Raw genomic sequence first — 519 nt, 5'->3', positions numbered from 1 at the left:
AATTGATCTAACACATAAATGTTTTTCAATTTATCCTATCCTTTTTGTATTTTGATGAGAAATCTCTATAGATGGAGGAAGGGAGATATATGCTTTTTAAGGAAACATTTGAGATTCCAAAAGCGTAGGGTGGCTACAGAGTCCCTAGTCTCCAAATTGGATATATTTGAAATATAACAGTGGCATTAAATGTAGGGCAGAAGTTGGGGAAGTCTGATCCAAGGATAGGGAAAATGGACAATTTAAAAGTTGTTTAAAATTGAACATATTGGCTGCACCGCGACTTTCTCTCTCTCTTCCGGTCCCTGGCGCTCCGAGAGCTGAGGCGTCGGTGCAGACATGGCCAAGTCCAAGAACCACACCACGCACAACCATTCCCGGAAATGGCACAGAAACGGCATCAAAAAGCCCCGGTCACAACGATAGGAATCTCTTAAGGGGGTGCACCCCAAGTTCCCGAGCAACATGCGCTTCGCCAAGAAGCACAAGAAGGGCCTGAAGAAAAGGCAGGCCAACAAC

Source organism: Echinops telfairi, unplaced genomic scaffold (assembly GCF_000313985.2).
Source record: "Echinops telfairi isolate 266 unplaced genomic scaffold, ASM31398v2 ScPeMD7_7469;HRSCAF=8507_1, whole genome shotgun sequence".
Lineage (NCBI taxonomy): Eukaryota > Metazoa > Chordata > Mammalia > Afrosoricida > Tenrecidae > Echinops > Echinops telfairi.
This window is presented reverse-complemented; position numbering follows the sequence as displayed.